This window comes from Schistocerca nitens, chromosome 2, assembly GCF_023898315.1.
Source record: "Schistocerca nitens isolate TAMUIC-IGC-003100 chromosome 2, iqSchNite1.1, whole genome shotgun sequence".
Taxonomy (NCBI): domain Eukaryota; kingdom Metazoa; phylum Arthropoda; class Insecta; order Orthoptera; family Acrididae; genus Schistocerca; species Schistocerca nitens.
In genome coordinates, this window is record NC_064615.1 from 1,188,227,956 (window position 1) to 1,188,244,226 (window position 16,271).

General features: G+C 44.6%; 1 protein-coding gene across 1 annotated transcript in view; it reads right to left on the reverse strand.

Moving 5' to 3' along the window:
• LOC126237526 (caskin-2) overlaps positions 1 to 13,677 on the reverse strand; it is a 445,207-nt gene extending 431,530 nt beyond the window's left edge. Inside the window, exon 1 of the mRNA XM_049947703.1 lies at positions 13,615 to 13,677. The gene's annotated coding sequence lies outside the window, so the exon portion shown is untranslated. The remainder of the gene's footprint in view (positions 1 to 13,614) is intronic.
• Between the last annotated feature and the right edge of the window lie 2,594 nt (positions 13,678 to 16,271).

Here is a 16,271-nt window from a genome sequence, read left to right on the forward strand (position 1 = left end):
TACGATGTTTTCTTTTAATGAAACATAAATAAATCCATAAACACAATTTACAAAAATAAAAACAACAAAAAATTATAAAAATTGAACAAATAAATAACTAAAACAGACAATCCCTCTATATCCTCTCCCTGAGCCTTCGATCCTGGAACACGTTGCTTGGGGATGCAGGCGGGATGGCCAGGCTCCGGGTTCGAACCCTGCCCTACCCGTCCTCCTGCTCCTGATAACTGCCGTGCCAAAGGGCATAGGTTCGTATACAGCTGGATACGAAAATATTTTTTTTCAAATGGCTCTGAGCACTATGGGACTTAACATCTATGGTCATCAGTCCCCTAGAACTTAGAACTACTTAAACCTAACTAACCTAAGGACATCACACAACACCCAGCCATCACGAGGCAGAGAAAATCCCTGACCCTGCCGGGAATCGAACCCGGGAACCCGGGCGTGGGAAGCGAGAACGCTACCGCACGACCACGAGATGCGGGCTATTTTTTTCTTTTTTTTTTCCTCCTCTTCGTGTTTGAAACACATTCTGAAACTTCCTTAATCGTCAAAGCTAAGCAGTTTTCTGAAATATTCGTTGTAATTTACACGTAAGAGCGCACTTTCTCAGTAACGAATAACCGATTTCGAGATTTTCATATGTTTAAGAAATGAAAGATGAAATTATTGTGCGTGAAACGTCAGTGGCATTTATACTACTTCTTGTCACAAATAATTCACCATTTTTTCAGAATACGTAGCACAACGTAAATTACTGCGAATGAAACCAGCAGCAATCGTCTTTATAGTCTAGCCCGTCACAAGTATTTACCTGCGATCTAATCCTTCACAACAGTAGACAGAGGTGAAAGGTTCTCGCCACAATACTTTCAGACTATACCACCACATATGAAACATTTTGATTCGTTAGAGTGTGTGTGCCATCGTGTTCGTGTTTCGTGTTCGCCGTCACGCTGCAACGTTCACCTGTGCCGTCCAAGTCGTCAGTGTTTGTGCGCCGTGCCGACAGTTTTTCGTGTGTCTCTCGTCGAGTGTGAACGGCTGCGTGTTTTTTGTATTCTGTGTCTACAGTTCTTGCCCACCATTTTGTTCAGTCTATGCGTCTTCTTCATATTTTTCTCTGTCAATGCTGAGGCTGAAGGGCAGCGTAGGATGCTGCTGCCAGCCCGCCAGATGTACAGGTCTTTAAAATAACAATAAAGGGAAAAAAAATAAAAAATAAAAGATTCATCAGGTGCAGGTTATTACTTCAACGAACTTCTACAGCTGCACTCGCCACACGCTCTCGAAAAGGAGATTTCTTAAATTTTGTTTTTATGAACCAAATGGTTGATGTATCGTATAGGGAAGTAGGCTACTTCATCATTGGATATCATGGAGCGAGCTGCAACCACATTCTATGCATCTTTTTATTCTTGTACAATCTCTTAAATAATTTTTCGGGTTCGTTGAGATGTGTTCCGTCTATGCAACTAATTGAAGGGCAGTTTATTTCCATACGCGTTTCGCTTCTTTTATTTGTGAAGCATCATCACGAATAAAGGAAGCGAAACGCCTATGGCAATAAACAACCTGCCTTCAATTAGTTGCATAGACGGAACGTACCTCCATTAATTTTGAAGCAACTAAGGAACCACGGAAAACAGAAAAAAATGATAACTTTTTCGGGTGTTTCTATAGATATATTTGTACAATGTGGTACTACACTCCATTCCTAATTTATATTCCGAAACGTAAAATCCAAAACGAGACGTCGATGTGAATGAGAATAAAATGACACAATGTGATATTTACGACACTTTCCAGAACACAGTCAATATTATATCGATAACATACATTCACGGAAGCCGGTGGTCGGCGAAATTTGAAAAGTATTACGTACACTAACCACACTTTTCGGTATAGTGAAGAATGGTATGCCTGTTTCGGCTGCTAGCCGCTGAGGCAGATTGCTTTTCACTGGTTGGCGCGAGGAGAACTGACAACAGCGTTTCGATTCGCTAGGACCGTTCGGCATCGCTTTCAAAATGCATACTGAATAATGTTGGGGCTCTGTTTCGAAAACAAGACCGTTCCGTGCGCTCGCGTACCGAAACGATCGGCAAAATGGCGGACAGACACAGAACAGGGCCCCTGGCCGGTGCGGGCGGTTGCAATGGCTCTGAGCACTATCGGACTAAACTGCTCAACTGCTGAGGTCATCAGTCCCCTAGAACTTACAACTACTTTAACCTAACTAACGTAAGGACGTCACACACAGCCATGCCCGGGGCAGGATACGAACCTGCGACCGTAGTGGTCGCGCGGTTCCAGACTGTAGCGCCTAGAACCACTCGGCCACTCCGGCCGGCGACGGTGAATGGCGAGCGCCTCGCGATCGCTAGTTTGCGTAATCGGTACGATTGTTTTTACCCGGCTATGTTTAGTTGAACATTGTGTGGAGGAGGGTGTTTGTGCTCTCAAATGTTGGTGCATAAAATAGCTCAGATATGTTTAGTGCTACGATCCATTTGTGGGGGAAATTTCATTACTTGATTTGCATAATGTTTGTCTGTGATACTCAAAGGTTGACAATATGTTTTATTGCGAAGAAGGATCATCGTAAGGTGGAGGTGAGTGTTTCAAACCATCTGTTTGACTGCTGCAAATTGTTAAACAATTAATTTGAAAGGGTAGTGCAAATGGCTTATTTCACTCTATTTTCGATATAGAAATTGCATCAACTTTCCCTTTGTCTCTAGCATTAGCCAATAGGAACACTATATTCTGTGGACAGAAACAAACCCCTGTCTGCATGTTTCGGGACGTTGGTTCACACGGACAATCAGGGAGTGGCCTCTTGAGAGAGAAAGAGACAGGAAGCGTGTGTGGAACATCCCAGTCAACAGAATGCCGAAACGTGATGCTTTGACTGGGGGCCGACGTGCACTCCGTGGTCGGTGGTACTTAGTAATGTGATCTGCAATTAGTACACTCGGCGGTTTTGACCTTCGTGCAAGTGCCCTGACAATGGACACACGCACTGGAGACCCCAAACGGTGGCTGCGATACCGCAATTAATTTCATTCGCGATCTGTAGGCTCCTTTTGCAGAATTTAACTGTCAGTGCAATATGACTGCTGTATGTTTCTCGATCTTTACAAAGTAGATCGTCACTGACATTCTAGTAATTTGTCCACATGCAGAAAGTGGCGGTGGATTTATAAATGTGTCATGAACTTTTAGATATGTAATTGTTCTGATCATGAAGTTTTACATATGTAATTGTTCTGATATTACCGTCTGTACTTAGACATCAGTGTAATTCGAAAAGTGAGGAAAATAAAAAAATTAGAGCCTTAACATCCCTGACTCCGGCAGCAAATACAGACTGAGTCTACTCAGCATTTCCATGAGCGATCAGAACAAAAAAGAGAGGCAACTGTTTACATATTCCATAGTGCAATCGATTTTGTGACAAATTCTTTAAATAAACTATATTCCATACACCACCTTGTATTCTGTAAAATGTTTAAATCAACATTATTCCATACACTGCAGTCAATTTCCCGACAAATTCTTTAACTAAATAAATAAACTATATTCTAATGACTGCTTTGCATGACATAAATTGTTTAAATAAATAATATTCCAGACACTGTCTAAACTGCTTAAATAATATTCCATACACTGTAATTGATTTTCCGCCAAATGGCCAATCGACTGGGTCTTTCTCCTGCCAATTTCCAGGTGGGGGAGAGCTAGGAGGTTTCCCAGAAGAGGGTAGTTGATTGATCCATTTAATTAACTAATTAAACTGATATCAAAAGTGTGCTTGTATCGGTGAGGGGAGTTGCCAAAGGGATGGGGAAGAGGTGGGGGAGGAGATGGAAGGGAACATGTGAGCGCTTCTTGGAAAACCACCTAAGTGAACAACAGGTTAAGGACCGGTGAATCAAAAGCAACGACGATCCCTGGGGCGTCATAGTCCTCTAAGCAGAACAGTAGATTAGGGACCTCTCACTCAAAGAACAGTACACTTGCCTTTTAATGTATACCTGCCCCCGAATGTAGGCAACCGGTACTAACAAATTACACCGACGCCACGCTTCTCCCCCTACTTCTGTGCAGGTTTCGCTGTACACGATTGATCTGACTATACGAATGGTTTCAGTCAAATGGTTCAAAATGGCTCAAATGGCTCTGAGCACTATGGGACTTCACATCAGTGGTCTTCAGTCACCTAGAACTTGGAACTACTTAAACCTAACTAACGTAAGGACATCACACACATCCATGCCCGAGGCAGGATTCGAACCTGCGATCGTAGCAGCAGCGAGGTTCCGGACTGAAGCGCCTAGAACAGCTCGGCCACACGGCCGACTTCAGTCAGTACTACGGAAATCGAATACAGGATTCCAATAGGATTGCGCAAGTGAGATCACAATGTACAGTGCCGAGCAGCGGGAATAAACTTTACAGGATTAAACTTGCAGGTGTTCCGCACGCACAGCAGACGTAAATGTACCTTTGGCAACGGCTCGCCACGCTGGAGGCGGATCCCAGCCGACGTAGTGCCTACATCTGCCGGCGACGCGCACGCTCACTGAAGCGCGAGACGATGGGCCGACAAACATTAGCAGCTGTTCCTGCACGCAGTTCGCACACCAGTCAAATTCGAGACATATTCCCAATCGCTTACCACGCGTCGTTTGTCAAATTAGTCACAATGCAGCCAACACCTGTCCGATTAGGAACAGAAAATTAAATCAGCGTACGGCGCTGGGGGCCGGGAGTACCCCATTCGGGAAAGTTCGGCCGCCGAGGGCAAGGACTTATTGCATTCGACGCCACATTGGGCGACTTGCGTGTCGGAGATGGGGATGAAATGATGATGAGGCCAACACAACACCCAGTCCGTGAGGGGAGAATATCTGCTCCAGCCAGGAATCGAACTCGGGCCGCTTGGCGTGGCATTCCGCCGCGCTGACCACTCACCTAACGGGGGCGGACTAGGAACAGAAATAAACGCTACACTCGTCGCGAAACGACGGAGACGTCAGCTTGCCGGTCTCCACGGGAAAGGCCACTCGCTACAGCTGGCAGAAAGGAAGAATTCTATGCAAAGCTTCCAACATTCGGCAAATGACTAACAACTGGACAAGATATCTGAAGGACTCGAGCTACTCGGAAGAATAGTAAACAGTACGGAACTGCATTGTACCGCCCGCGAAGGCGCGATGGAAAGATCGCCACATCGACACCTAAGTACACGGTTAACGACGTTGCGCACTCCTGCAGGTTGCTGGCCACTGGAAGCACCAGGCTGCGACGAACGGTAGGTGGCGGGGTTCTTAAAATCCGCGCGAGGCAGAAAATGGCATTTGTTTCAATACGTCCGACTTTCTGTTAGGACTCAATATTTTTCAACTATTCTGCGTATCCTGATAGAAAATATACCGACAATGACATATGCCAAATTACTTTATTAGGGATTCAACACGATAGCTCGGATTTCCCGCCGATAACCAATGTTTCGACTGCAAGAGGGTCCTCGCACCTAGTGCAGCGCTTATAGGTAGCGCGTGATGAGGATACAAAAATGATTTCTCAAAGAGGAAAGTGTGAGGAATAAAGCTGTGTCATTAGATTTATCATTGGTTTACATTAAACTCGAAAATGTCACGAAAGTCACCTGCTTCTAACGCGTGTAACAAGTGTTACGCGAACAGCGTGACTACGACGCGGAACTGTCGCCGATGTGCAGTTGAAAGGGGGTAGCCCTCGTCGGAGTGAGGAGATACGAAAGTAAACAGGCTGGGTTGGTACAGTGGAAGACACGTGACTCGCCCTGCCGGCGTAATGGCCGCTCTGAATGCTCGCAGTCACGGAAGACGGCACAAATCACCCCACTCTCACGTCGTTAGCAGCGTCCACGCGAGCCGACGCGAATGTTTTGTGTCGTAGCGTGAGACAAGCACAACAGGTCGAATGTCCGCGGTTGTTAGTCTGTCCGATATTCTTTGAAACCTCTCGAGGTTTTGTACTGTGCTACACAGAAGCGCCTTAATCAAATTTTGAACCCTATGCCGATGAATTCACACCACGGACTACACGGTTTGGCGATCGCCTGTGACGATCTCAAACCGTGATAAACGAACCGTTGCGAGTGTTCTGCATCACGAGTCGTCGTAGCTAGTAAAAGAGTGTAAGTTGTGTGGGTCCCGCAAATACCCGAGTCGTGTTGCACGCAAACTCTGTGGGTTATTATTTATTAGTTGTTCCACTTGAGCGAACATTTGGATTTCTGTACTTGTGTCAGTTCACCGAACAACGTCGGGCCGGCGTAGCAGCAAATAAAAACAAATGGTCGTCCGCCGACAGCAGGCAGAGGGTCGGCGACGCGGCGCGTTCCCGCTGCAGAGTAGCTGCCTCCACTACTGTACAGCTGCACTGCTGGTGACTGACGGCTGGAGACAGCGTCTGCCGTAAAACATCTAGGCGTAGCTATCCACAGCGACCTTAACTGGAACACCCATATAAAACAGATACTGGGAAAAGCAGACACCAAACTCCAGATTCATCGAAAGAATCTTAAGGAAATGTAACTCATCCACGAAAGAAGTGGCTTATAAGGCGCTTGTTCGCCCGATTCTCGAGTATTGTTCATCCATCTTGGATCCCTGTCAGGCAGGACTGATAGAGGAGATAGAGAACGTCCAACGAAGAGCGGCGCGTTTTGTCACTGGATCGTTTAGCTGGCGAGAGACGTTACGGAGATGTTGAACAAACTCCACTGGCAGACGTTACAAGAGAGACGTTATGCATCACGGAGAGATTTACTATTGAAATTTAGGGCCAGCACTTTTGAGGAGGAGTTGGACTATGGACTATATATTACTTCCCCCTCCCCCTCCCCAGAATTAGAGCCAATACAGAGGCTTACCGACAATCACTCATTTGGAGGGATCAGATAGTGACACCGAAAGTACCCTCCGCCACAGACCACCGAGACCGTGCGGACAGTGTGGGAAGGCAGGCAGGGGCGACGCTCCACTCACTGCCCCTCAGCTGCCGACGAAGGCAATGTAAACCATTTCTTATTACCATATGTGTACTTCGGTTATTTCTTTTCTCTGTTTCCTATTTTCTTTCACTGTAAACTCTTCCTAGTCCTCTTTATTCCATCTATTTCGTAATTGACGTCGTTGAGCTCTCCTCTGAAATCCCTTAATGTTTTCCACGTAGGCCGGAAGTTGTCCTTTGCTTTCGTGCATCATTTTCTTCATCATGAGCAGTATACTTTATAATAGTGGCGGTCTCGTATATTATTTGGTGCTGACCGTCAGAGATACGCCTCTTTTGTTTCCTCTATCAATCAGCATTTGTTTGAACCCTGCATGTTATAATTATTTGTGCTAGAGTTCTCTTTCTTACCTGTTATCGGTAGTCACTAACAGGCTGTTCACTTCATTTGTGGAACCATTCAGCGGACATTTCATTCTTTCTGTTAATCTCGATTGGTAGAGGAATGTAGATGATTCGTGTTCCTGAAATTTGTCCAGCTGACCGTGTACTACGAGTCTTCAGCTCGAGAAAAAAAAAGGCCTTTCGCGGAATAGTGGTCTGATCAACTACCTAGCAGCACAGTCAAGTTAAGAAAAACACGTGCTCCACAAATTGTAACAAGGAGAAGCAATAATAAGCTGGGCAGCTTAACTCTATCTTGTCGGACAGGCGAAAAAGGCGAGTGTTGCGACCAGATGAAACTAGAGTCGTTCAGTCGAAACTGTGTGTTCTGTGATGGGGATGGTTCATTTTTAACTACAACAGACGCAATATTAGTTCACTTCACTACACGAACGAATACAAACATTTAGTTAACTATATACAGTTCTCTGCCACAGGAGAGTCACTGACCAAGAAAGCATTACTGGATGCGTACAATCACAAACCGTTCTCTCGGAGTACAATGTTCCGCATTAACACGAGTGAATATGCCAGTGAGACAGTGGTCTGCTAGATTACTGCTGAAGCTGAGCTCACAAACCGGATCAGAGCTCTTCGTAGCTCGGTTCTACATTGCGGCCTCGTGTAGCGCCCGCCACCCGCACGCCGCTGATGGCTGCCGTATCGATTCTCGTCGCCGACTCGCGTGCGCCACCGCGGTCTGCGGAAGATACGACTCACGGACGAGCATGTCCACGGCATTCGTGGCAAGTACTGTCGGTCACGGACGGAAAATACACATCACCAGTAAAGAATGGAGGAAACGGCTTTTTCTAAGCTATGATGCAGAGGTAGTTTAAAATTACATAAATTTGTTCTCAACCGGAACCTCGGTTTCAGAACGGGAGCGTTCTAGTACACACGACCCTATCGGAGGCGCTGCAGCTCTGCGTCGCCCGGCCTTTAACTGACTTACCCGGCCATTGGCACCGAACCACTGACCAGTTTGACATCTGTTCATGTAATAAACTAGCGACAAAAAGGATCCTACGAGAGTATGGAGATCAACTCCCTGTTGCTCACCCTCTCAGCATCGAGTAAACATACGGGATAAGAGCAAGATCGCGGAAAGCATCGGAAAAACAGAAGAAAAATTTTGTGACGATAGAAAGGAGGAGCAGTCGTGGAAGCCTGAGGTCGTTACTGCAAGAGGGGCTGCCGCAAATAATTTGGAAATGGGTGGGTGCGAAAGGTAATGTAGACGAAGCAAAAGAGTAAAGGTGCCACAAAATGATTTTAGTGCTAGAAAAAAAGTACATTTGTAGTGTTTCTCCAACAACTCTGGAGCCTATAAGATGTACACGGTAGCGTTTATGGTGCCATTAAACTTTCCACCGAAATTCAAGTTATATTGTCAATACCTTTCGACGCTTTTGTAGCAACACATTGTTGTGTGTTACGCAGATCCACTCGCCAGTCAGCAGTTGAGCATCGTAACAGCGAACAACTTACAGAGGCAGTGTTTCGCAAAGGCGCCAACTTGCACGGGGATAGACGGTGCTCGGCATCTCACAGTCGACATCCGGCACGGAGTGAGAACGAAGCTTCGGCGGCAAAACAGGGCTCGTTTTGTGGCCGTTAATTCTGGGGGAACGCAGGCTGCAGATGCAGCAGGACGGGGGGCGGCATAAAGCGTAACAACCCGCCGTAGCAAAACATCCGCAGCCGCTGCCGGTGCCCGGTTCAGCGCAATAACCTTCTCGGCTGGACGAGGCGCTAATTTCAATCGGAGCGCTTCCGACGAACAAGAAACATTAAGATGCGACGGCTGTAAATAAACACCTCACGAGTCCTTTACTAGCTACGAACCTGTCTCTAATTTGATCCAAAATTTTTATCAGTCGCGGTGTGCTCTGTTCTCGCACTCGTAACACGAAATGCGAGGGAAGATACGGAGCTTACGAGATTCGTTTTGCGAGGCGAAGGCGTGCGTGTGCGCGCCGCTGGACAGGTGAGACGGACTGCAACGTGACGTCGATAGCGCGGTCGTTATAGTCTGTCGGCAAACTGAAGAGAGAGCGAGCGAGCGAGTGCCCACTCTGCCAACCCAGCTACGTCGCAAGGCGCTTCTACAGGCTGTTTCACAACGCAGTGCCGGCCCTGCCGTGGCGCGCGCTTTAAATCTGTGGCGACGCCCTGTACATCTCGGCTGTGTTTATTTTTATACAAATGCGTTAAGGGGATACGGAATCGGATTTTGGGTTAAAAAATCGAATTTTTTTTTATTGGCGTATTATATTCTGCCATGTTTCCTCTTTAAAATGACGTATCATACATAGCTCTACTACAATTATAACTATTTTATTTTTATATATTTGTGAGATCGGGTATTGCTCTTCACAGTGGTATAATGTTCGCTATGTCAAATATCTGGGAGATGGTGACTCTAAAGCATTCAAAGAAGTTTTGGAAAGCAAACCATATGGGAACAGTGTAAATATAAGCAAACTTGAATGTATAGGACATGTGCAGAAGAGAATGGGTGCCAGGCTGAGAAGGTTAAAATCAGTTATGAAAGGGAAAAAACTAGATGATGGGAAAACCTTGGATGGCAGAGGAAGATTGACTGATTCCATAATAGACCACATTCAGAACTGCTATGGCCTTGCAATCAGGCAAAATACAGGCAATCTTGAAGAAATGAGGAGAGCTATATGGGCTTTATATTTCCACACCGCATCCACGGATGAGCATCCACAACATGGTTTGTGCCCCAAAGGTGAAAACAGCTGGTGTAAATACAATAGGGGACTAACAACAGGAGAGAAATACATTCACCACCACAGTCTACCATCAGCCATCATGGCAGAAATAAAGCCCATTTTCAGAGATCTGGCTGACAGAAGTCTTCTGATGAAATGTCTTCACGGAAAAACGCAGAACCCCAACGAGTGCTTGAATAGTGTGATATGGCATCGTCTCCCAAAAACAGTGTTTGTCGGAATTAATACACTACATTTTGGTGTGTATGATGCTGTGGCAACCTTCAATCTTGGAAATATAACTAAATGCCAGGTCCTTCAAAAGTTGGGTATGTGTGTTGGTTCCCGTACGGTACGTGCTATGTTCTTTTTAGATCAGCACAGACTAAGGCATGCTGATAATATAATCAAGACATTAGTGAAAAAAGCAAGACAGGTGCAGAGGGGTGCCAAAAGAAGACTTGAAGATGATTATGAAGACTGTGAAGGGGGTATTAGCTACGGATCAGGAATGTTTTAATCTTCTTTCTCCGTTTCCCGTAAGTTTACTTTTTACTTCATCTAGGAACATTATCTCAGGTACTGGTCAACCTAGAAGTCTGAAATTTTTATGACGTAGTGACATAGGTCCCTATTACATACTGAAACAACGATTTTTTAATTACTTGATTTACAAAAGACTTAGGGGTGATAGTCTAGTAAAAAGCGATGGAAAAAATTTACTTAAAAATAAATGTACAATATCTCTGTAAGAAAATACTTTGACAATAAACTGTTGTTTCAGTATTGTTGTAACATATGAATGCACATACAGTAAAATTTTTACCTCTCTGTCTCCAGTAGTTTGTGAGAAAATGTTCCCTATAGTAGGCATATATTAACATTGCGGGGATAGGTGATTCCGTATCCCCTTAAGACCATAAGGAATACAAAAAAAAATCGATAGCTTTTTCCGAAACACAACATTATAGAATAAATAATATTAACATAATAACGGAAGTCAGGATTCTACTACAAACATACAACCAAATGCTTGTTCATCTGAATGTATGCTCCTCTATTCCTATTCGTAAAACGAACCCCATATAATTTAATCAGTCTGTAGATTTTAAGGCTTGTTCTTACTTTGTGTTCCTATTAAAAGGTAGAAGTTTTCTTTGAAGGACTGCATTGAAACTTAAAAATTCTTGCAACACGAAGAGTGTTTTTAAAGTAAGCAGAAATTTATAATTTTATGTGTTGTATTAGTCAGATCTGTACTACTTTTTTGTCACTGTCTTCATAAACATGCCTCAAAAGTATGTGTAGAACGTCATCCATATTGGGTAGTTAGTCTGTTGTCAGCTGGTTACATGTGTTTTGGTAGCATCAACGTTTATTTGTTTTGTATAAAATTAAATTAGAGAATCTGTACTGCATTTTGTTATAAGCACGGAATAAAATGTATGAAATTTTTAGAAATGTTAAATATTCCTTTTGGTAAGCCTGTTACGGATAAACCAAGGGAAGACAAGTGGTACAAACATTTCAAACCAGGCCTTTAAGGACAGCGGTTTTACAAGCATGGATGAGATTAAAAATGCACAGTTAAGAGACCTATAAACTATCCCGAAGAAACAATTCCTAAAGTGTTTCGGGAATTGGAAAAAGCACTGGCATAAGTGTATAGTATGTAATGAGGAATATTTTGAAGTGCTGTAGATTAAGAAATAAAGTTCTAACCAAAAACTAAAAATTAATATGCGAACGTACCTCGTATGTCAAGCTTTTTGCTTAGAAGTCCAGAATCAGTGTACTTGTTTCGAAGGAAATTTCACCAGTGTTTAGAATAGCTATTGCGCACATGTTTTAAGCACTGTGTCTTAGAATCAAGTGAATAGTGACCGAGATAGAGATTTAGTGTTCCATAAGCATCAAAGGTTTTACGTGATTTTGAAACTGTCTATATTTAGGGGTTTCCTCCCGAAATTATTAGTTTTACTTCGTGGCGATTCCAGTAAACCATGCGGCTTATTTTTGCGTTCCTTCCTCATGCGTCCTATTGGGCAAGGCTGACGTTTGCATAAATTACAGCCCTTTGATTGGGACTGGTAATATTAGCCAACAGTTCTTCTTGGGTCGCCTCTTTAATACACGCTGTAATAACATTAGAAACGATCGAACGCTCGTTACTCCACAAGTACCTCCTCTTCTTAGTATTCTGCACATTTTCTTGCAATGCTAGACTATTATCCATCACTTTCGGATATCGAAGTATATCAATAAGTACAGAAAGTTAACTCACTGACACTGGCAACTAAGATCCCACGAACAGAAACGATGTATATCAGTGCACGCCGATCCGCACCGCTAGACAGATAACACGCAACAGATTTTTGGTGTCCCTGTAGGCCGGTGGCAGCGTTCTTCCGGGAAAGGCCACTTCCCCCACCAAAAGCGCTGCTCGCTATTGAGTTTACAGACCACAGTGAGCAGCACCCGCCCACTGCAGCCGTGGCAAGTCCGGCCGGCACCGCGGGAACACAGGGACGTCGACCGAAGCAGAGGACCGCCAGCGCCAGCGCCAGCGCCGGTCCAGTGCAAGCCTCACCCCTCACCTACGCCCGCCTCCCGAGTACGTCGCGAAGAATTCTGTCCACATTCTGAGCCACGATTTCTCTCTCAGACCTTGTTGGCCTCGAATAATTTTTAATAAATAAATCATCTCTGTGACCGGCCGCGTTTTACGCAGCTTATTTCTCTCGTTCTTCCGACCACCGCGATATTGTTTTCCTCGCTATTCTGAAATTCTAAACCTAAGCCAACGGCCGTCAGTCGTTCTCAGTGCAAGACACGCCTGTACAACTGCCCTGCTTGCTTCCTGACCGACGAGGTTGTCGTTTGTATAACCCTAAAATTGGTGTACGCACCGAAATGGCTGCAGTAAGCAGAACTGCGAACACCTTTTTCGAAAATTTCGCTTCCATTTGTTTTCAGATTTGACTGAACAGTTTCATCCAGGAAAGGATAAATATGAGTACTAATCATCGCCAGTCAGCCAGCTAAGGACGGTTTGCTGCCGTTTTATTTCAGCAAAAATTAGGAAACTGCACTGGTCATGACATACTGCACGCTCATTGTTAGATTTCCTAGCAGAATAATAAAATCTGCCTGTGATATTCGTGTAAAATTTACTATACCTTTTCTAGAAGGATTTAAAAATGGGGGATGCTAAATAGCGTGGTCTTCAGCGACTTTTCTCAATATCGTGTAGTTTGTTTTACTTACTTCATTTTTCCATGTACTCTTTGCGTACTTCTTTTATAATAGTAAACGCAGGACTCAAGAGTGAAGAAATGCGTTCACACGTAGTGCTGGTGGTTCGTACTTACTTATCTCTGGCAGCCAGCGGCCGCTGCCCGCCCGAGTGCCGACTTACCTTCCCAGCGGTCAACGGCAAACGTTCCCCTGCTGCCCAGGGATGTCGTGTAAACTGTCTCGCTTACCTGCAACAACAGAGAGAACACTGCGTTACACAAGCACCTCGCGATCGGATCAGAAACTTTCAACAAGACAATTAAATGGTTTGCTCTTAGAGAAATAGTCTAATTCAATATTAGCTCAATCTACACTGAGCACACTTAGTAGTCATACAGTTTCAATAATGTATTCAACATCCTCATTCTGGCTGTATCATACAAGCAGAAATTATAAAGAAAACGAAAAACGAGCCGAAGCAATCCACCACAATAGGAATGCATAGAAAACAACAATCTGTGTGGATATATATATATATATATATATATATATATATATATATATATATATATATATATATATATATATATATATACACAGGGTGGTCCATTGATAGTGGCTGGGCAAAATATCTCACGAAAATAAGCATCAAACGAAAAAACTACAAAGAACGAAACTCGTCTAGCTTGAAGGGGGAAAATCAGATGGCGCTATGGTTGGCCCGCTAGATGGCGCTGCCATAGGTCAAATGGATATCAACTGCGTTATTTTTTCAATAGGAACCCCTGTTTTTATTACACATTCGTGTAGTACGTAAACAAATATGAATGTTTCAGTAGGACCACTATTTTCGCTTTGTGATAGATGGCGCTGTAATAGTCACAAACGTATAAGTACGTGGTATCACGTAACATTCCGGCAGTGCGGATGGTATTTGCTTCGTGATACATTACCCGTGTTAAAATGGACGGTTTACCAACTGCGGAAAAGGTCGATACCGTGTTGACGTATGGCTATTGTGATCAAAACGCCCAACTGGCGGGTGCTGTGTATGCTGCTCGGTATCCTGGACGACATCATCCAAGTGTGTGGACCGTTCGCCGGATAGTTACGTTATTTAAGGAAACAGGAAGTGTTCAGCCACATGTGAAACGTAAACCACGACCTGCAACAAATGATCAGCCCAAGTAGGTGTTTTAGCTGCTGTCGCGGCTAATCCGCACACCAGTAGCAGACAAACTGCGCTGCATCTTTGCCGACCGGCGTGCTGGCGACAGCTCACGGCGACACAGTAATTCTTATTGGAGAATCTGGCCGATCTTGTTAGTGACAATGGTACTACAAATCTCAGCGAAAATGGCACCCTCCTTAGCAAGAAGAATTTAAGTATGTTTCATCCATTACAGGACCGTTTTGTATTAACAATATGGTTGTTAAAGTCTATGAGCAAGTGAGTATTGGGCCAAGGGTGATTCTGCACCACTCTGCATTGTTACCAGATGTATCCAAGACGGTGGCGATGACGTCATTCAAGATGGCGGCATGCAGACGTGGCAACAGCGCACGACATCATACAAGATGGCGTCCATGACGTCATTCAGTTTGAATTTTAGCACAAAAATGCCATGCCCCCCTCCCCCAGAAAAATGGCGGGAGGTTCAAATGCCAAGAGGATAATGCACCACACCAAGGTTATCTCTAGTAAGCAAAGAAAATCGCGGGAAGATAGGTTACTTGGGCTAACCCAAGTCACTCGACCACATCCTCTTATGAACTGGCACCTCAGAGGAAGAAGAAGAAGAAGAATCAACATGAAGTGTCAACAACAGTCACACTCCAGCACAGTCATGAACAGGTTTAAATGTAAAAGTAAGTATTTAGCCTTGTTACTATTATTATTCAAAGTTTTCACCTATTGTCATATCTAATGCTTGCTCGTCCTTTTTTCAACACGGTCGAGCACCAACATGCCTAGCTCTGCTGACACGTCCGGACCTGTAGCAACCTCACCTGCCATCTCGTAGAGACCTACAGCAACAGCCTCCAGCACGTCTGAACTAGTAGCGGTCACACGGGATCTTGTAGCGCACTTAGACCACTTGCTGGATCAGGACAAGGAGTTGCTGCTGTCCGTCCCACTCATCGATTTGTGTGATGAGGACACACAATCGACCCCCGACACATCAAATGCTGTCGCTGGCGGTGTTAAACAACAAGATGGAGGTCAGTACTGGTCATCAACATATGACCCATCCCAGCAGAACATCCCTGTGATAGCGCACCACAGAATGCAGATACTGTGGATAAGAAGAAGGCGTCGAGTGCACTTACGCTTTTCACCTCACAATACAATTTAATTCCCATTGGATCCAAACGTGTGAACATTTCTATAGAAGCGCATCATGTCTGGGGGTTGCATGCTAGAATAGAGATTGAAAATGTATCCAAATGTGTTAAAGTGCTAATTTCCGATTTCGGGTGGGATGGAATAGGTGGGGCAGAGCTCTACATCAATTAGCAGATGACTATGGAATATTATCAAACTCGTTCTCCCCCAGACATTCGCCTTACTGGTGTGACACTTTCTATTACAACAGTGCATGGTGACTGTGCATTATGCGTGAAGTAGGGTGACAACTGTGTTCATCTAAGACATCCATCAATTATGGTGGTGGTGGTTAGTGTTTAACGTCCCGTCGGCAACGAGGTCGTTAGAGACGGAGCGCAAGCTCGGGTTAGGGAAGGATTGGGAAAAAAATCGGCCGTGCCATTTCAAAGGAACCATCCCGGCATTTGCCTGAAACGATTTAGGGAAATCACGGAAAACCTAAATCAGGA